The sequence below is a fragment of the Nymphaea colorata genome, chromosome 3 (assembly GCF_008831285.2).
Source record: "Nymphaea colorata isolate Beijing-Zhang1983 chromosome 3, ASM883128v2, whole genome shotgun sequence".
NCBI lineage: Eukaryota > Viridiplantae > Streptophyta > Magnoliopsida > Nymphaeales > Nymphaeaceae > Nymphaea > Nymphaea colorata.
Genome location: NC_045140.1, coordinates 9,402,624 through 9,424,768, shown reverse-complemented (window position 1 = coordinate 9,424,768; position 22,145 = coordinate 9,402,624).

The window sequence follows — 22,145 nt, the reverse complement described above, 5'->3', positions numbered from 1 at the left end:
ATGATTTTCATTCTACACTTTACCCTGAATTGCATTAGCATGCTCAAGCAAAAGCGACAATAAACATTCATATGAAAGAATAGATTTTAGCAAAAATCTATGGGGGGTATGTGGCTTGACAGACAGCATCATCAACCAAAAACAGTATGTCATCGAGGATAGCATAACCCAACTTCTTAGGCAGCCACGCAAAAAGGAGTTTCTTCCATCTCTAGCTGATTGCTGATATCAGACCATTCCGTTTAGCTACTAGTGAGACCATTAACCTGTCCCTTCAGTTTGATAGTTCCTAAGTTCTCGAATTCCAACTCAACATTGAACTCACAAATATATATATATATATATATATATATAAACCATTAATTGCAACTAGTGTGGCTCTACCATGCCGCTGTAATTGTGAGATTCACTAGTCTAACTCTAGTATATCCATTTTGGCTATCAGTATTTCATATGGATCAAATGCTTCCATTTCAATACTTAAATTAAAATCATTTGCAAGTAAATCCAGCAGTATTTAGACCAAAATAAGATAGAAAACTTCATTGCTGTTGTTTTAACATTCAAGACAATACAATGTCCTCACTGACATAAAAACTTGTTTGTACACAAAAAGGGAACAAACAAACAAAATAACACATTCATGATTCAAAATTTATAGATTCTAAAGAAGAAACTATTGAGCAAAATATGAAAGTGCAGCTCTGTATGTGCATTCTGAATGTAAATAGTGTAAAAAAAGAACTGAAAATCTAAATTTTGGATAGGAAAGGATTTGGTCAACTTTGACCGAGTCCTAAATTGGACAGATATGGTCTCAGGTACGTTGGCTAAATTTGGTATTGTTTGACCAGTATGTAAGAAGTACCTGAGACAATACCAGTACCAATGTCGTACCCAACCGGTACAGGTATGCTGCCTTTACAGTAGTACCCATGTGACAAAGCTTATAACTTGCTGATTTATACACATCATAAAATATTAAAGGGGCCTTGACTATTGGCCTGTGTGATTCTTATTGGTTAACTCATGATTTGGTTTTTTATCATGCTTGCCTGCAAGGTTGACTCACATTTTTTTGTGACTTTATCATGCAGCAACTGCTGAACAAGTGTCAGACTGGTAGCGACTGAAACAAGTAAACCTCCAGCCATAGATGAAAGTAAGCCACAATTTTTATATGGACTTAATGACCTGTTCAAAGACTCGCCAAAAATTACAGCCATGACTACTTGTTGAACTCCAAAAAACATCTAGAATGATGTAAAGAATGATATCATGAGTCTTTTTGAAAGGCAAGTGCTACTGTTTCCAGAAAATTCATTTCTCTTTTGTTTACATTTCTGTATACCTAAATGTTTATAAGTTTATTTGCAGTGAGGAGCTTAGTTCTGAACCTGTTTTTATTGTTTTGGGGGACAAGTGGAGGTTTTTTTGAATGCAAGTCTTGGAAACACTAGGAGTGGATTATGTAGCATAGTGTCTCTAGTGATGTTTACATATCTATGGCTAATCATATCCAAGTTTCGTATCATATGTTTTATTCTGCTTGTGCACCAGATAATAATCTGTTTAGTTATTTCTTCTAAAGTCATGTGGATTCTTTCAGTGCATTTTAGATATATTGTTTTACATATATGTTTTTTTTTTTTGTCATTTTTGTAGCTTTTATATGTATCTTGAAATGGCAAGACCATTAATTCATTTCCACTTGTTCATTAATTTTTCATTTTATAAGTGCTATAGGTCAGAGGATCATGTTATGACCAATAATATTGCCTAAAAAAAGAGATTAATGTTCTAATTGCACTCTATCCATAATGCATTCTTGAAGGAACAAAAGGGGCAGAACATGCAGAAAACTGTTGAGTTGTAAAATTCTGGTGAGCAGCATGTTCTCTTATTATCTACATAGACATATAATTTTTCACTACTTGTTATGAACAAATTTCTGAGTTGCATGCACACCTGCACATGCATTTTTTTTGTTCACCAATGCTTGTTTGCACAGTAGCAGCACTCTGGTTAGTATATGATGAAATAGTTACTTATGCTTATGAATTAGCCTATTGTACGACCTAGAAACAATCACATGCAAGGCACATTTTATAGTCTCAATGTTTCTATTTTTTTTTTAAATATGAAGATTTATGTAAGCATATTTTCTTTTTGGCATACAATCGAAAATTCTCTCTTATACATTTCCTAACTACTCAATTAACTGGTTTTAACAACATTATTGTGGTCAGTTATTGGTTCATGTCTTTTTTCAAAATGATTCATCATTTGCTTTACTTGGCTTCAGCTATGAAAACAGGTAAATATGCAGCTTTTTTTGTGTCAATTTTATTAGTTTTCATTTTCCAAATTATGCAAGCATTATTTGATTGTGTTGGTTTGCATATGCTATATGCATCTTCAATAACATAATCATAATATGTATAGGATTTGAGCTTTGACCGCTTTGATCAGATTGACGTTTGTTGTTGTAGAACTATTATTTCTACATTTTGTTTTTCTAGAAAAGTTGAATAACCTTTTTGTTGTTGTGGGAGCATGCTGGTCTGCCAAGCACAAGGTGTGGTGTAACTCAAACCTTCAAAGACAACTTGACCCTGCATTATGCTGAATAATATCACTGCATTAATATGCCTGCAACGATCGGGCTTAAGCAGCGTACTTGTGTCCTTGGGCTTCCCTGCACCACCCCATCTATGGCAGTTTTTCAGATTGATTAGTACCTACTATCTCCAATATTACATCCTATTGTTAATCGTGGGGATTTAAATCCACCAAGTATGCTTTACTTGCGTTCTAAGTACTATGCTTGTTGATTGGTCAGAAATAGTTCGATCTTAAGTTATGCTATGAATGGGCCTTCATGTGAATTCAAATTGTCATTAATTCATTTGAATTTTTCATATTGAAATTGTTCATGCACTAATGGGTATTGTTAAATCTATAGGATTTTCCTCTAGATGTTCCTTTTCCCTTCAATGTTTGACCATAGATGATGAAAATGCATAATTTATGAGTGTTTGTTTTTCATGAGACTTGTTTCATCCCTTATGACAAGCATTCACAAACTAGCAATTTGTGAAACTTAGTGATATGAATTAATTTTATTCTTCTTCAATGAATGACTTGCTAGACAAGATATAAAAGTTATAAATAGTGCAAAATGATATTTTCATGCTATCATCTGGGGAAAAAGTGATAGGATTCTCAGAGTTGTGTCAAGTTGAGTCTGTAGCATTTTATTTATATAGAGATATGTCTATCTATTCATATTACTTTTCCAAACAATGCTTGACATTTCTTTTATGGCACAAAGGCAGAGTCTTGATTATGATAGCCAGTAAGTTTGGTCGATATTAACACTCAATCTTTTCTTGTTCATGTTATGATCCAGGTACTAGGCATTAATTCCACCACTAAGAAAAACTTATGGAACCATATGTGTGTTCACAACAACTCTGTTTCAGGCATGTCCCTCTATGGTTGTGGGTTTTGGCTTATGATATTTTTTTGGCTTCCAACCATTTAGAATATATGATTTAGATTAATTTGGGGCACATTTAGAATGCAAAAATGAGAGGTTAAATGTAAAGGAAAAGAGCAATGACATTTTTTGTGTAATGGTTTCATACAAGAAATATTCCTTATATGGAGTTTTTTGTGTTATTTTTTGAATGTCTCAACTTGTGAAACCTTTTTGCCACTTTAATGAGTTATTTTAAATGTTTTGAAGATGTGGAGGCTCATTTCAAATTTTTTCTTTCTTGGTCTCCATTGATGTTGGAATTGTCTCTTGATGATCTAAGTTGTCTAGAGATAATCTAGTATTAGTTGAGGGTATAAGAAAAAGGTTTTTGCTGCTTTTAGTTGTCAAGCATATGCATGAAAGCTCTAAAAGAACTTATTTTTACATGACTCCTAGCTAGATATGGAGTCCAACTGGAACAAGGGCCATTTTCTGGGTGAACTGCAGTTTTTTTTATAGATGATGATCTTTGGAGCCAGTTGTTTGCTGGTTTGTGCTTTCCTTTTTATTCTCCAGTATATTTCAACTTTGAGATTGATGTTTAAGATGCTCTTTCGAAATATGTCCTCTCCACTATGGAAGCATAAGCCTATTATTTACTAACTCTCTGATGTCGATGTTTCAAGTATTTTCCTTTGTTCCACAGATGAGGTCATTTTTCCTGGGAGTGTCACTGGTATTCATTCTTTTGTATGTATGGAGTAGACAATATCCAAATGCTCAAATTAATATATATTACACTAAAGGTACTTAAAAATCTAGTCCTTTAGACTGTAATAGTACATGATTTGTGACTTATGGCCATTTTGACAAATGCATCTCTGCCTAAATGTGACAGACCAATTTATTCTTGCATTTGTATATTTAAGGCATATTCATTTTTTTCTCTTAAAATTAACTATGATCAACAACTTATCCATGTTTCTTACACAATAATTTCTATTTAAAATATACTTTTGCACCATGTGATCTATGTCTCTCTCTTAACTAAGAACATTATACCAGAAAACAAGATTTTGTATCTGCAAATCTATCGTTGATTGCCCAATTGAAACTGGTAAGCAAAGGGCGATGATGGAAATGTATTTGTCCTTTGATTATAAGGTAAGGACATATAAAAAAAACCAAAAACAAGTTACAAGAATTCAACCGAGTTGAGAAGGTTGAAGAAGGCCTCATATTCTGACCATACATCAAAAAGAGATGTGGTAATAATGATAGGGAAATGAGTGGAAAAAGATGATGCCTTCCTTTCCTTTTCTATCTAAGCCTAACTATTTGATCAGTGTGGACATCAATTGGAGTCACTTGGACATTTTAATTGATATTTCTGAAATTGTTGCTTTTGCCTACGTTAGGGTACCTGAGTGGCCCACAGAGTATGTGTATTTTTATTGTTTCCAGTGCTCTGATATATGTGAAAAAGTACATCTAAATTATTGTTAAATTGCTAGAATATTATTGCTGAATATGTATATGCCAAGGTTGTGTATCAGATATTTGCTCTGTTGTTCATTATGATTGTCCTCATACTGGATGCATTTTTTCACTGTTTTGCCATAATAATTTTGTATTTTTCAGCTAATTTTGTTCTTCTCTAAATAATATCATTATTTTAGAACTTTTAAATAGCTTTTGTGTGAAAGAGGTAATCAGGTGTATCATTAGACTACCCTTTGGCCTGCAAATTACAACTCCCATTCATCTTTTTTTAATGATAAGCATACATTTTTTCATTACTGCTAATTAAACTTGTGTTTTTCTGTTGTATTTTATAGGCAGCGGCCTAATGTTATTCATGGCTATGATGAGGTTGCATTTCAAGCAATTCTTTACTTATGCGCCTTTATCTGCTATGGAAATGAGGATTCAGGCATAAGCCTACCAGAGTTGTTCTGATGTTAGCTTTTGGTTTCTCTTTATAGGTGTTTCCAGTGGCTGTGACTTGTGACAACACATATGCTTTGAAGCCATTGTAGAAAGATCCAGGCGATATATCTTTTTGGGTTCTTTGTGTTTGAGATCTAACTCTTTCTCATTCATTGAATTTATGTCACGTTCTTTTAAAGCTTGTGATGATAATAGAACCACTTAGTAGACTTACATGCCAGACAAATCTTTTTTATGTCTCCTTAATAGGGTTATGGAAAAACCTCACCATGTATTTCTAGCTTTTCAACTTTTTTTGCTTGTTGAGTTGGGTGTAAATCTACACATCCATTGGTTGTATGTTGGATGGTCTAGGTTTGGCAGCTGGATAGAAATCACAGCTAGAAATGATGATAAATCTGGATGGACCGTTAGTAACCTCATTTTCATTTATGGTTTAACCTATGGTTACCTGACCCTAGAACTTTCTGCACTAAGTGAATATCTCATCTTGGTTAGCTAAAAAGTGTAAATTTTTCATTAATTCGTTAGCTTAAGAGATAAATGTTAATGCTTTCAAACATCTTCAAATTATTTCTATTGGTTATGCAGAGAACGTATAGTGGCAACAAGCATCTAAGTTTCTGTTGACCCTGTTCGGAAGTATAAGATTGGGTTGCTGATTCTGATTTTTTAGGAAAACAAATCGACTTATCTATTTTTCTTATTTATATTTTTTACCAAAGTAGTCTAGAATTTAGTTTTGACTATTGTTTAACAACTACATGTTACTTTCCTGTTGTGATAAATTTCTGTGGCCTTACCTTGTTTTTTTATACATATTGCAAGAAGTCTTTGGTAGTGGATTAGAAATAAAGTGGGCTTAGGAACCGTGTTTTGAGTTTACTATCTCATACAAAGTATTTGCACCGCCATTGTTTTTTTCCCTCTTCCTCCCTCCCTTCTATCACTCTTATTGTTTTTTTCCTGATGGATGATTGTGTTTCTTTCTTTTGTTGGTAGTCTTGGTCTCCTACTGAATGATTATGAAAGGGAAGAGGTGAAGAATAAAGAAATGGGGTTTTGCAGTTGTAGGGGTTTCTTCTGATTAGAAACAACGAGAATTGGAGTCCGAAGGGGGGAAAGCGAAACAAAGAAATAGCTTATTGCTTTTTTTGGTTATGAAAGAAGAGAAGGAACTATTTTAATTCCTTTGTTGAAAACTTTGATGGTTGGAAACATCAAAATGTAGTCATTGTTTTCCTTCCCTTGTTTTTTTGTTTCCATAATATTGATATGATTTTATGGGATTTTTAAAAACTTAAGTTTACAAGATCATTCTATGTTAACATGTGTTCATGGGTCCATTAGTTGCTGCCTTTTGGGTTCAATGAACCTTCTGCCATCGACTAGTAGGCCTTTGTTTTTTTCAAGAGTAATTTTAGGAACTCTTTGGATTCGTTCTCTTAGTTATTCAAGAGAGCAGCATGCTTGCTAAGTTTCTCTCGTCTTTTGCAAGGCAAAGTATGCACTTTAGGTTTCAAGTTTTCTTATTTTGTGCTGTAATTTAGCCAATAATCTCAAACCTGCAAGGCTTTCTCGCTAGTTATTTTATGTTCTTTTCTTTTCTTTGGTAGGTCAATGTGTTGCCATCCTAAAAAGTAAGCCTTACAGGATAGTACTTCCTTCTACATTGTAGGAAAAATCTTCTCACATGTCTCTCTCACATATACATTTAGAAGGCAAGACAATAATGTAACATACTTTTTGTTCACTCCAAAATGAGTTTCTTTGCATATCTCTATCGCTCATTAATGAGTGTGAGCAAAAATGTATTTTCTCAGAAGTAGGTTCCCTTTTACTCTCTATACCCACAAAAATCATGGGCAAGAGAAAAAAAACTAGTTCACTTCCCTATTCCCTCATTGCAGGAAGGGCAATCTCATTTTTATTGATAATTGTTCACTGCTAAATTTTCTTTCTTTTTTCTTCTAAAAAATAACATAAAAAGAGTGTCTAAACATACATGACAAACATAATGAACCACTCTAGACATAAATGTTGAATGAAACTCTAGCTTACAACTAGCCACTACATGAATGTTATCAAAGCTCCACCCTTGAAATGAAATGTAGGCCACTCCGGAAGTAACACTATGCACATGACTGAAGATGTCCCACAAAAGAGAACCACTTGAAAAAGTAGGGAGCTTCAAGCACCTGTTGCAAGTCAAAACCACCTCGATCTGGCAGTGGAGGAAAAACAAGAACTGGAAAAGATGCTTGGAAGTTGTCCAACAAGTGCATGGCAGAAATGCAAATACATGATGCTTTCATTTAAAAAATCAAAATGGGCAACCTTCAACACAACCAAGACTTTTTTCTGGGCATGCTGAGAGAGAGATAGAGAGAGAGAGACTTACATTCTCAAGAAGGGGCATCCTATAAAGTTCAGCAAACATTTAAATAAGAATGGCTCATGTCATCAACATCACATGTTGTGTCCAATATGAATCTTTCACTCATTCAATAAGTAAACATAAGGATGAAGACTAGGATTTAAGGTATTGCAGAAAAATATAAAGTCAATACTTCTGATTCTTATTCTTTGAGAGGACAAATTTCTTTCAATTCAAGTGCAATCATGATGCTCAACTGCAAATAATTGGTGCAAGAAACAAAGATAATTATTGGCCTGAAAGAAGTATATCTACAAGAGCAGAAGAAAAAGTTAACCTGCATCATGCTGGTCCTGGAATTATAATTGAAAGGAATTTTTGGTATTGCAAACAATAGATGGAGTCATTCCAAGAGCCATAGAAATATTGAATGAGCAAATCCAGATTTAACGTATTTGAATAACAGAGCAAAAATATTTAAGCATACCATATTTGCAGCAACCTAAAGAGTTAATTTCACAGAAGAAAGAGTTTATAGAAGGAATGACACATTACTACCAAACAGAAAGATTAGCACTCAAACTTGTTGAATATGGGTCTTTTAAGAAAAGGACCCCAAGCAATTACATGACCAACTAAACATCAAAAGGATTATAATATTAGGCTTGACCATGTCATGGTTCCTTATACTAAACTTTCAACCTAAAATTGCAACATTCAAGGTTCATCTTTGTTCCTTTGAATGCAATAAAGCTAACATTGACTCCACTCAAAGCATAGATAACTCTATCTATTGTCAACTTAACACATTACTCTTAAAATATGTGAGTTGAAGACTTAATTCATTAGCCTCCCTCATAACTTCATCCATGCTGAAGGCTCTCCTCCATGTAATTGGCTGCTCTCCTTTAATTTTTATGGACTCTTCAATAGAAACTCATATAATAGAATAATTTATGAGACATGTAACAAGAAATTTGGCATAGAATGAGTAAACATCTTTCTTTTTGGAAATGCATCTCAAACCTTAAATGTGAGTCTTATAAGTGAAAACATTGAAATGTAAAAAGCTTCTAACATCCAATAGAAGAGTCATGGTTTTAACAGAGTATCCATCCCTATGCAGAGGATGTAGAAACTCATAGAAGGTTTTTATGGTAGGTGGGTGTGCATGCTATCTCTTTATTTCTTGTAATACATGGCCAGCCCACTCATGACTTGAGTGCAAAATCATTTAATGAACGCAGTATATGCCATAACATTGGGTGCGTTACCTAATTTTGTATCATCATGTCCCATATATCTAAACACATTCCAAATTACTAGTTTCTGCAAACCCATCTAAAAGAACTCATTCATGACCATCTTATTGAAAGCTGGTATAACTTTATGCAACTTCTTGTGGAGACAAAGGCCATAGCGCATGGTATTTTATGCAACTGTATTGGGTGTACACCTTTCTTTTAGCATATGATCTCAGGTCGTTGTATCAGCATACCACTTTAATAAAGTTGTGAGCTCAAGATTTTCAAGAGAAGAAAAAGAAAATACCAAAGCCTGGTGTCATGGATGTTCTCATTATGCCACACCATCCTACAGGTCATCCTTGAAGCCATTATTTTGTTGCACGCATTTGATTTAGGCATCCACATTTTCCTATGAAAAAACACTGAGCTTGCGATTGATAGCCTCAAATCTTATATTTGAGGCTGCATAAAAAGGTATGTTTTAGGATACCCTCAGTAGCATGGATTTTAAATCCATGCTACATGTTAAAGACCATGGATTTAAGGTCAGATGGGGGTGGTCTGATCTTAAATCCATGGATTTGAGATTCTAAGATCTCAAATCACCACAAATCTCAGATCCACAGTGAAACAAACACAACCTGAGCTCATTAGAAAATGTGCAGCATTAAGATTGAAGCCACTGCAATCTCTTTTGTTTTTTGCTACAATGAACATACTTGATGCTTATCAAGCTATGATCTTCTAAACTTGCTCTTTTTATGTGCATTAGATCAATAGCAGGTGTGCTTTATGGTTCTTATAGTAGAAGAAATGGAATGGGTGTCAATTTCACATAAATTGAAAAACAACAGCGAAAACATTATCAAAAATTATGACTTACATTTGTAGCATTAGTACATATATATATACACACACACATATATACATACATACATATATGTGTGTGTCTATGTGTGTGTTGTCATAGAGAGAGAGAGAGAGAGAGAGAGAGAAACTATAGCCAAAAGATAAGAATCATAGAATGTGTTCAAAAAGTATGACTCCAACTGTTTCTTTACATGTTCATCCAAAGAAAGAGTCGATAGTATCCAAGATGAATGAAAACTACTATGAAAGTTTATCATCTCATCTACTTGTGTGTCAAAAATTGTCAATCATTATTTGCACCATATGATCAACAACAAAATTAAAAAAAAAAAACATAATAAGAGATCATCACTCTCGCCTCAAAATGCTTCAAAAACCATTGTATAGATCATGCAACTAGTTGGAGAAAAAATAAAGAATTTAGTAAAATGTCACAAAAAACCTTTATAAACATGGCATTTGTGGACTGCTAGATACCATGTTACATGTCAATGTGAAGGGAGGTTGCTAGAGATCTCCATCCATGAGGTAAACTAAGCCTACAACTCATTTGTTCTTGCTATTTGAGCAGCCAGATCATTCATATTTCTGAGTTGGGACTCTAATAATGTTAACATTTTCTTTAATGGACTTACTTCTTTTGTTAACATGGTATTTTTGTGAATTAGTTGAGCTCGAGAAGAAGTTGGACCAAACAAATCTGATACATGAACCCCCAAACCATATGTACTCACATGACCTAGAGCTTATTTTCCCATAATCTGCGGAAGAACATCCACTCAAGGGACATCATCTCTTGAACCCTCGGGAAATGGAGCAACTTTTTCTGCAATCTTACCTTATAAAAGCATGGAATAGTGTTAATAGCCAAAAAAAGTTGTGCCATCAATATGATGTTTTGAATATACAACATAAACCACCACATAGGTATGTTGAAAATCTCAAGAGAAATATGTATTAAAAGAATGTATTTTTATATACGTAATCTATATTTCATGACACAAGAAAATAAAAATAAATTGGTTTCTGAACTCTTATAAAAGATGATATCCACTTCATATTCTAGCATCTTCCTTAAATCTTAGAAATATTAACATTTCTTCAGTTAAATTTGTGTATGCCACCAGATTTGATGAAAAGTAGGCCTTTGAAATAAAATAGATATTCAGTTACATTTTCCATTTAAACCTTTTATTATGCACAAGCATCCTATATATATCCTTTGGTTTAAAAAAAAATTCCCAAGATGCACAAACATTTTTCTTCATATTGTGACTATAGTTCAGAAAAATAAGAGAACAAAAATAATTATTAAAACATATAGGTAGTTACACCACCATATAATATTGCATATTTCAACACAAGCAGTGCAACACAAGAATTTTAACAACTTACAAATGCTGCACTTGTTTCAGCATTATAATGATCATATTTTTGCTAATATGAGTCATCAAGAAAATCTAGCATGTGATAGCTCACTCCCATCTTCCTTCACCTATGGACATTTTGTCTCAAATGAGAATAAACAGTGAATTGTGAACCGTGATGCACAAATTCCATTGCACCATTAACTAAGCCCACCCATAGTGGTAAGCATTGAATATGAAAAGATAACTTCTTCCTAAAACAAATTTAAAAGGACTACAAAATTTCATCAACACTGCACTTACCTTTTTGGGTAAAATTTTCTTCAAGCTAATGGAAGAATCTAGTGCATTAACATGTAACAATCATGCTTTTTAATTCTGAAATCTTACGTTCTTTTAAATTGCATACAAGTAGGGCTGAACAACGAGCTGAGTAACTCGAACTCGGCTCGTTAAAGCTCGGCTCGAATTCGAATTCAAGCCAGCTATTATACTCACCGAGCCGAGCTCGAGTTGTTCGTTCAACTCATTTATTTTATCGAGCCGAGTACGAGCTCGTTTAACGAAGCTCGCTTAACCCAACTCGACTCGTTAGGTAAGGATATTTATTGTTTTCCTCATTTGTTCATCTTCATTTCTCGTCTTTTTTTCTCTCTTCACTCTCTTCCTCCTTCTGGCGATCGATCGAACTGGCAACCCTGCAACAGGGAATCGGTGGAACTGGCAACCCTGCAACAATGGTACTGTTCTCTCCTTCTCTCCCTCTCTCTCTCTCTCTCTCTCTCTCTCTCTCTCTCTCTCTAAATCAGAGAACTGAAACCCTCTCCCTCAAACGTGAGAGGGTCTCAAGAACCCAATGGTTTCTACTCGAGCAAGGGTTTCACTCGAGTGAGGGTTTCGCTTGAAGGCACCCATCCTTTCGTCTTCCAGTCATTTTTGTTCCTTTCTTTGTTTCTTTGATATCTGAGGCTGAGAAGATTGAAACAGATTTAGAGAGAGAAGACATAGCGTAAATCAGAGAACAAGTGCCTCTTGAGGGTTTCGCTTGAAGGCACCCATCCTTAAATCAGAGAACTGAAACCCTCTCCCTCAAATGAGAGAGGGTAAGGAAGACGAAGACATAGCGTCTGATTCGATTTCTCTTCCAGTGAAGAAGAAGAAGGAGGACAAAGAGGTGTACGCTTCTTGCTTTGTTTTGCAGAAGAAGAAGAAGGAGAAAGAAGCATCTGATTCTTTTAGAGAAGAAGGCGCCCAAAGAGGCACTTGGTTCTAGCTCTGTGAAGAAGACCAACGGAGAAACAGTGTTCTCCCTCAAACCCTTGCTCGAGCGAAAGATAATTCTTTTTCTTCTTTTAGATGTTTTGTACTTATGATTGTTCCTTTTTTGCAGAACTACCTTCTGCAACAGCCATCTTCTTCCACAACAAAAGCATCTGAAACAAGCAACTAACCGAGTTAATGCCTAAACTAAACGAGTCGAGCTCGACTATGTATAGTCGAGTCGAGCTCGAGCTCGTGTTAGGGAACTCAACTCGAGTTCGAGTTCGAGCTTGAGCTCGAGCCCTTTGAGCCGAGTTGAGCTTGAGCTGGCCAAGCTCAGGCTCGACTCGGCTCGTGTGCAGCTCTACATACAATGTTATATGTTTGTTGAATATTCATTTAGAAATTTTAATTTTTTAAAAACTTTGCATCATATCACTTTTTATTTCTTACTTAAAAAATAATAAGCAGCTTGTAAAATCATATTTCCAACTTCCCTACATAGTTGTGGATGAAGCCCATGTCTTATGTTCATGATTTGAAAATGTAAATGAGCATTTATATGATCTTTTGGTTTGCCTTCAAGATTATCAGAAACACTCTTTTCAATGTGCATAATATCCAAATTGTGATGTAAAAAATTATTCTTTCAATAAAACAATGTTCAAAATCATGCAAGATGTCAACCCCAAAAAGGGGAACAAGAGCAATCTACTTTCCTATCGTACCATCAAATGATTCTTTATCTTGACAAAACATATGACTCTAAGGCAACCATCAATGATGTCCCATGTAACACTACTTTTTTATTTTCTTTAAACGTTTTCAGCATGTATTATTGTATAAAGAAAGAAAGCAAACAAGAATGCTATAGTAATGGCAAATCAGTATAGGAATTTCTATACTAGCATCCAATATGACCAGGATAGATATCCCTCCATGGCACAAGACACTCACTGGTAAATAGCTGTACAGGTCCACCTTCCTTTTTTCTTCTATATGAACATCTTAATAGGATGGTCTTCATATTTTGCATACAACCAATTGGGTTGACATATTAGATTGTTTGAAATAAATTGTCAATCTAATAATTGGCTTCCTAAAGGAATAAGACTTTCATTTGCTATTAGTTTAACTAAATCTCACCATTGTGTAGAATAGCACATTTCAAAAAAAAATCCTGGGTTTTGCAGATGAATTAGTACATTTTTTGCATCCCCAAAATTCTATTTTAGTTTTTTGGAGTGCTCTAGAAAAATAAGGTTTTATTTTGAAATGAGAGAGAAAGGGACTCGCCCATCGGTACGAAGATTGACCGTTCCTTCAATATTTTTTATTTTAAATGTGATGTGATGTTTGAGAAAAAGTTAAAGATTTGATGTTTCAAATTTTTTAGGAAGCTTTGAAGAATCATTTGAGAGTGTAAAACATTTTGATTTAGAAAATTTTGAATTGAGAAATTTTTACAAATATCAATTGGAAACCTTTGAAATCACCTTTAAAAGTTACTTTAGTGTTCTCTTAAGACTTTATGTAGGTTTGATATTTTGTTCTAATTTGGTTACTACCTAGCGAGAGCTCTATCTCATCTTGCTTCAGTTTTTTTAGAGATGTGATTGTGATCATTCATGATGTTAAGTGAATATGGATGTATAAATGCATTGACCCTACATTATTAGGAGCAAATCATTCATTCCTACCATAACCTTCATCTAAAAACATTTTTATCATCACATACATCTAAGTTTATTTATAAGATTGTCATAAATATTTTTATAAAAAGAGAAAAAATTTTAAAATGGAATTGGGTTGTAGACCATCAAGCATGATTCCAATATTGGATCATTGCTCAAGTTTTGGTCTTTTGGTAAAGCCGGTAAATGAATAGTTAAAAACCTTAGATCGTGGGAGAAAAATATTCGTAAGAATGGGAAAGAGGAAAGACTTTAATACAAGAGGAATATTGAGAGATAGAGAGGGAGAAATAGATTTTGAAAATCATAAGTAAAAGATTGAAAAAGATAGGGAGATATGTATCCTTTTATATATATATATATAACAAAGCTTGTGAAAAGAAAGTATTAACTCAAATGAAAAAGGGAGAAGAAGATCTTATAAAGAGAGTGAGAGAGAGAGAGGTATATATATATATATATATATATATATATATATATGAAAATTCATAAGAGAATATGTTGAATCATAAAGAGAGAATGACAAAAAGAGATAATAATGTGCACGTATACGTATATAACATATATATACATATATGTCTTCATGAGAATTGAAATCAATAAATAACTTGAAAATATCCGACTTTCATTTTTTTTATGTATGTTGGAGATGAACTTGGGCATATGCAAGAGCCTAAGCTAAGTCTCTAAGGCCTCATTAAAGGGGAGTTATTCCTTTCGAAGATCTTTTGAAAAACATGACTCCAAATTTTCATACATAAACATAAAATTATAAATATTTCGTTTGTTACAAGATATTATATTTCTCCTACCATTGAGCATGGAAGAAAATCCAGCAATGTAATAAAGCAGTCATTGCGGTCCCTAATCGGGTGATTAAAAAAAAAACTAAACGTGAGAATGATATGAAGATGCATTTTAACAAGTACATATTCGTGAAGGATTTACCCGAGTTGAACGAATCTGAACCTCAGAAATCAACATAAAAATGAAGTTAAATCTCAACCAAACACTCATTCTCGCTGTGCATTTGCTCATTAATTAAGAAAAATTAATCTATCACACATGAACATCATCTCAAGCATGAACAATGAATAAAGCAATATAACAATCATATTTTTGAAAATTAATAAAGAAATAAAATTTATTTCACTTTGCTCATACTCCCGGTGCACTCAAGATATAGCTCTCGAGTCCGGATAGGAAATCATTAGAGTTTTCTTGCATGGCCATGGGGAGGTGGCAAGAGGAAATGAAAATAAAATGAAAACAAGAGAAAGACTAAATACCTTGAATACGAATGATAATAGGAATGAGCCTCCTCTTTTAAATGATCCTAGGGTTGCCTTAGATGAAGCCCTAAGATGATGAAGATATTTCTCCAAGAGATCTTCTGGTACTCTTTGAAGAGTTAGAACTTGAAGAAGCTTGCAACCAAGGTTGGAGAAGAAGAAAAGAGAAATGAAAAAAGAGAGCTAAGGAAAACTCTAGATTTTCAAGTGAGAAAATACTAAAGGTTTCTCAAGAATTAGCACACGGCCAAGAGAGAATATTGTAAGGGTATTTATAGAGAGTTTTGGAGTTAAAACTCAAAATTTGAACTTTTTTTAGTGTAACAACATTTTCATGTGAATTCCCAAGTGTTGTTGAATGATTTAAATTTTTTTTTTTAAAATAGGTTTTGACCAAGTGGGATTAGCCATTAGCCCTGCAAATACCCATTTAAGCTGTGGGCAAGGCTAATGCCCACCCAACAGTGCCAAAACCACCCCCCAAGGGGTGGGTTTAAGCTGAAAATTGAGTCTGCAAAGTGTGCAGGCCCATGTTCAGTGCATTTGCATGTGCACGGTGCATTAAAGGGTGTATTGCACCTGCCGCATAGGTGAGCGGCGTGTGACGTACTGCCGCATGCGCACTCAATCGCGCAATGTGCAAATTTTCTTTTAAAAAAATTAAATTAAATTAATAAATAAACAAGGGGCTATTCATATAAAAAGCATAAAACGATTTTTTTTAAATGTGTACAAAAATGGTTTTTGTTACAAATTAGGAGTCGACTCTGTTTTGAGTGACTCCGGACTCGTTTCAAATCCAGATTGGGTTTAATTTATCACTGACGTGCTCTAGTGAGCGATTTAAGGTCGAAAACGAGAACGAAACATAAAACATAGGCAAAGTCCACACATGTGCGTACGGCACTCATAGTATCAAATTTTGTTGTTTTGATCTCAGCTTTGGATTTTGAGTTTGAAATTCTCGATTTGGATCTAAACTGGGGTTTTTGGATTTAATTCGGATCCGAGAGTTGAACTTTGGATTTGAATCTCACGTCTAAAGTTGGGTTTTTGAATTTGACTTGGTGTTTGGGTTTGGACATGGGTTTAGAGATTCATTTTGGATCGAATAGTTGCGAATTTGTTTTGGGCTTAGGGTTTAAAAATTTAAATCTAAATAACTGAGAATTTCGTTTGGGTGAAAATAAAATATAGTCTTTTTAAAAAAATTTGGGTTGATAACATACGTACTATCAGTAGAAGTAAATACTTCACCATTTCTTATTAACTAGTGTCTTTGGCAATTAGTTGTTTTGATAGGAAAGCACATCCATGAAAATAATAGTATTTTTCACTTAATGATCTATGAAGCTGCAGATCATGCCTTACAAAGTTTTGTAGTTTAAAAATCTCAGTCTGATTTATTATTAGTCTACATGCATCCTTGGAATAAATGGAACTTGCTTTTTTTATAGTTTATTTTATTCGTCCAAGAGCAAATTGTAGTAAGTTAACACAAAGATCGGTAGTCTAGAACCTAAATTGACATAATCAAGATGACAATAAAAGAACAAAGATACTAATTGTTACTTCAGAGCTGCTTCTACAATTGCATCATAAAAATGGAGCTACCTGCATATGATGGTTTATCTGGCAAAGTGTAGTAATTGAGCTTCTTTGAGTGCCTATGGAAGCAAGAGATGCATTATAAAAGGATGAATGATTTCATGGTGCATAAGTAGAAATTAGTGAACAAGCTGAGGTTGTCATTATATAAGCAAGCCGTAACTGATCAAGATAATGCACTTGATCATGCTAGTAAGCTTGTACATGCTTTCGAATAGAGAACAAAGAATATTACCAACAAGTATGTGCATCTCAAATAAAAACAAGAAGATCAGTTTGTAGTTTACATCCTTTTTCACAAAAACTAAGCATCTAAGCATGAACAAAATAATTTATCAATAAAGATAGAGAAAATCAGCATATGAGAGACAAATACATGGATTTTATCTTAATTTATGACATGAATTTTAATCGCATTACATCGTATAGACAAATGCAAGAATCAAGACCATAACAATTCATGCCGGTGAATATTCTCACTGCTATAGGCTCCTTCACATAACACATCTTTACTAACGTTTCAAGGGCCTATACAATGGAAACTAAGTTTTCACTTTGTGAACCTATATTTGAACATTCTCGCTGCTATAGACTTTTTAAAATGATGCAGATTCTTACTCGTTAGTATAGACATACACCTGCACTATGGTTTCCACTTTGACCTATACTAGTAAATACTATCACCGCTATAGAATTGTTTAGGTAACACAAAAAAAAAAACATTCAACGCTGCAAATCCTTGCATGTTATTATAAATATACACCTTCACGTATGTTTTCACTCTGTGGACCTATACCAGTGAATATCTCACCCCTATAAGCTTTTCCTTATGTCTGCAAAGGCAAAAGGTATTAGTGACGATGATCCACTAATTGTCAGTAATGCTTCCCTTTTACTGACATTTAGATAGAAACACTAGTAAAAATGAATTTTTACTGACACATGTTTTTCCACACGTCAGTAACACCTGTTTTTTTATAGTGAAGGATGAGAGAGAGAGAGAGAGAGAGAGAGATCAACATACCAAGAGAGAGACGAGGAGAGGAACTAGATTTGTATTGTTCACTGCACTTCAAAGCCACAAGCATTGAAACCATCCTTAGGCTAACCCAATCGATTGATCAATAAAGAGAGTTTGAGAGTTCAAATGAGCGAGAGAAACTGTGGCACAACATTTTTTGCAATCTCTTTTAAACATTTAAAGGGGATTTAGGCTGAATGAGAACCAAAATGGTTCCTAAAGGCTTGTATCTAAATGTGATAATAATTGTTGTAGGATAATCCTATGAACCCAAGAATCTGAAGCCCAATTTGGATTAATGAGCAAAAAGAGCACATCTCACTTCAAGATAAATAATTTATTAGTACTACTCCAGCTGAGTTCTTTATGATAATCAAGGTACACTATATATTTGCAATCGATTTAATTTACTTTGAGAAGACGAAACATATAGATATAAATTGTCATGTTGTTAGTCTAAGATCAAACCAATCAAGGCTTATTAGAACATCATAAGTTTAGTCATATGCCCAAATTGCACACGCATTTGCCGAGGCTCCTAAAGGATGTTGGTTGGTATGGCCGGTACTATCCAACCTTGGCATACTCAATTCGATTGTATGTCATAGGTTAAAAGGGAGTGGTGAGATTTCCATAATCAGATCAATCATAAAAACCAGATAAGATTATAAGGCTATGTTAAATATTTGATATTACTTTGAAAATATTATCGGCTTCCATCAGGTTCTTAACACAATAGGAAGCGCAAGATTTGGTTGCGATTGTAAGGAGTGATATACATGTGCGAAAGAGTAATTTAACTGTATTCTTTTGTTTGGAGCTGCTGTCTTAAATGCCTCATCGGCTTCTTATATTATTTTATATTACCTTATAATTTGTCACTATGATGTTGTATTCCTTGTTTAAATCTGTTAAAATTATTAGAGCAACTTGTATGATAAATACCGATTCTGTGCGTGAATTAATGATAACTCTATGGTCTTCAAATGTCACAGGCTGTGATAACTACTATAGTAATATGTAATTGGATAAATTAGCCGTTGTGACTACATGATATATGACATGAGAGAGAGAAAGAACCGATAAAATGGAAATGCTTAACAAAATTTGGGAACAAGAAGTCCTTAGATACAAGAACAAACCACAAAATAAAATAGAAGAATGAAATATACAAGACAGCAGCACAATAAAGTATAATAAGAGGGGTGGGAAGAGAGTTGATAGATGGAGTGGCAGAGTCACACAACAGCGAGCGAAAGATGGTACTGTTGCCCGATAGAAAAGTGAACATCTCCCCGCACAATGCGTATCATAGAATCCGGTGACGAGGAGGTGCCCTTGAAGACCCTATTGTTGTGCTCCTCTCAAATACGCCACCAAGAGTATATAAGTCACAGCCTCCATACACGACCCCATGAAAAGGGCAGCTGGGGGAAAAGACAATAAAGGAAAAGAAAGAAAATGGAGGGTGGGTCTGGAAAGCTACAAACAAAGGAAGGTCATGCAGAGGCAAGAACATTATAGAAGAAAGGGCATAAGGTAAAAAGGTGAACCCAAGACTCAAACGCAGTAAGATAGAGGGGGTACTGGTTAGCTAAACTAATGTCAATGCTTTGTAGGTGGTCAAATGTATTGATGTGGCCAGCAAGAAAAAGCTAAACAAAAGCAATGAAAGGAGGAAAAGGGCTAGGAGACCAAAAGGACCGAGGTGGGAGCGATGCAGCATAAGAACCAAAGGAGGTCAGGTAGCAATAAGAAAAAGTGAATCTACGGGGAGGCAAAAGAAGCCACGATGGGGGGATGAGCGATAGGAGGCCAGCAAGTCAGAGAAAAAGGGAAAGGATAGAAAGCAAGCCACACCAAAAGTTGGAGGGAGAGGTTTGAAAAATAAAAATATGCCAATCACTATGGGATGGCAGGTTATATTTGGAAGAAATAAAAAAGGCGAGAGAGGAATGCTCAGTTGTCAAATGCCACCAACAATAACACAAAGAGGACTCACACGCCCGGCTAAGTTGGTAGCCTCAGCACCCTTAACATAATGCGGAAAGGCAACCATGTCCCAATGTGCAATGCAATCTGAGGGTCAATCTCCATTTCAGAAGAAGCTACGAATGATCTTATCAAACCTTCTTAGGCCAGCTACCGGAGGTCGAAAGACCATGAGAGCATGGAGGGGGACAAATGCAAGACAATGCTTAACAAGGGTAATACAACCTGAGAGGGAAAGCAGCTCTTTTTGTCAACATTGGAGACAATCTACAAGATTCTACTCCACTCTGTCCCAGAAGGAGGCGCAGGAGGTGGCAGCATAATCTAAAGACCTAAGTAGTCCATGGGCAGGCCAGCAACTGTACACCCAAAGCAAGCTTCCACAAAAAGTATTATGGCCGAATACGTGTGAATGAAAGAAATGTGACATTTGGAGGAATTAATAGAAAGACTTGAGATGAGCTCAAAAACTCAAATGATGAGTCAAGTTCTCACAACCTGTTAGTGACAATGAGTGCTTAACAAGAAAAAGTTGTCAACAAACTATATGGTAGAGAAGGGGCCTGTAAGTGGGGGAGTGAATGTAGTGTGAAGAAGCCAATGGCTGTAGTGTGATGAAATAAAGTAGAAAAGTACTCACAACCAAGTTGAAAAGCAAAGGCGATAACAAACAACCCTGACGAAGGTTGCGACTGAGACTGAAGAACTCACCACACATCCCATTAAAGGAGACAGCAAGCTAGGCTCCACCGACAAGCAAAATGATCCACTGCCGAAACAATGAATGAAAAGCAAGTGGGTGAGGGGGTCAGATAAGAACTCCCAACTAATTTAATCAAATATCTTAAAAATGTCCAACTTAATGATGAAGGAGAGGAGACGTAGACAGTAGAGGGAGTGAACAACCTCATTGGCTAGGACAAAAACGTCATGCAAACGTTGACCCTTGATCTGGAGGGGTTAATGATAGAAGGTATAACAGGCGCAAGCCACATGGAAAGCAACTTTGCAATAATCTTATGGGGTGTGTCTAAGATAGAGATCAGGCAAAAGAAGTTGACATCCGTAGGGTTAGGATGCTTAGGTACCAGGATGTAGGTGTCCTGATTAAATTCCTTCATAAAGATAGAGTTCGATGCAAGTTCATCACAGAACGTGAACACATCAATGCTACAAGTCTCCCAAAAAGTGCGAAAAAACTCAATAGAAAAACCATCAATGTTGGGCACCTTATTAGAGCCGAGGGCCCAAACAACTTTCTTGATTTCTTGGTGTAGGAAAGGCCGCTCAAGAGTGATTGTGCAGGATACAGAAAATAAGAAGAGGTGAATGTCTGGCAGTGGGACACGGAAGTAAGAGGCTTAGAGTAGAAATCAGAGAAATGGGTAGTCAAAGCTAGGAAAATGTCATCACCAAAAAATACCTTGTGTCAAATGACCATGGACTGGAGCAACGTTTGACGGCACCTTTGGGAGGTGGCAAGTGGAAGAACCTAGAGTTCTAATCTTCATACGAAAGTCAAACCAACCTTGAATGCTGCTGCCAGTGGATGGACTCCCTAATCCACCACTTTTGAGCAAGGTACTAGAGGTATAAGAGGTGGGAAGACTGATCCGCAGAAAAATTGTCAGGTGACTAGAAGGATAAGATCTCATCATCCCAAGCAATCACTTAATAAAACTTGTCGCTCCAAAAAATGCATTTATAGGCAATAACTTTTCTCTTAATGCAATGCAGCTTATGTAAGAGCCTAAAATCACCCCACCTACCATTGATGGTACAGGCCCACCACCTAGGGATGGCAAACACAAAGGACTCATCTCAAAGCCACCAAAGCTCAAAGCAGAACAAGACGTGCCTAGATCCAGCCCTACCCTGAAGAAGTGAAAGGAGCAGCGGAGCATGATCAGACAAGTGCTTCGGTCTGAGAACCAAGGATGACAATGGGAAAGCAAAAAATAGTTCAGGTGAGAGGAAGTCACG